The sequence below is a fragment of the Asparagus officinalis genome, chromosome 8, assembly GCF_001876935.1.
Source record: "Asparagus officinalis chromosome 8, Aspof.V1, whole genome shotgun sequence".
Taxonomy (NCBI): domain Eukaryota; kingdom Viridiplantae; phylum Streptophyta; class Magnoliopsida; order Asparagales; family Asparagaceae; genus Asparagus; species Asparagus officinalis.
In genome coordinates this window covers 45756275-45757008 of record NC_033801.1, presented here as the reverse complement: position 1 = coordinate 45757008, position 734 = coordinate 45756275, and positions in this window count along the sequence as shown.

The following is a 734-nucleotide window of genomic DNA, read 5'->3' as shown; positions in this document are numbered from 1 at the left end:
TGTAGACAAGAAAGTCTACCAGCCTTAGAGTAGATCTAGCATCTCCAGGAGGAGTGAGAAAGTTGACCGGCGCTTTCTTCTTTGACGGGATTCCTGATCTTTGGAGGATATCATATAAGACATCTCTGACTAAGTCGTGTCTGTACTTGAATCCAGGCTGCTTCTGACAGTGGATGGCATGCTCTTCAAAAGCATCCATTTGCGTTCTACGACAAACTGGGCACACCGTACCCTCCACGAACAAAGGAACCAACAACTTGTACCTGAGGATGGCTTAGTACTCCTCCGGAGTCATACGCTGCCTCAATCCCTCAATAGGCGTGGCCAATAAGAAATCCTAAGCGTGCTTTGCCCGCAGGCACTCAACAATCGTAACATGCCTCTCTGAAAGGCCAAACTCCGTCGATAGATCTCTACAATTGCCACCATAAAAAATGTCTGCCAAGTGATGCGTTGGTTTTGGGGGCACAGACCCTTTAGTGGTGATTTGAAGAAGGTCAATATCAGGCAGCTTGGCTTGAAGAAAGGCCCGGGCGGAAGTAAAATGCCCACCTAAAGAAACCTCACCACAACCTCTCATTCCAGCAAGAGGTCTTGATTTAGATCTAGACTTTCCTCCCTTTACTTTTTCTCGCTCATTGCTCCTTCCTCTAGCAAACAATCATTGCGCTTGTTCTTTGCTACCACCAGTAGTCAAGTCACTGGTTGTAATCTTCCGAAGGTCATCCGCTAGA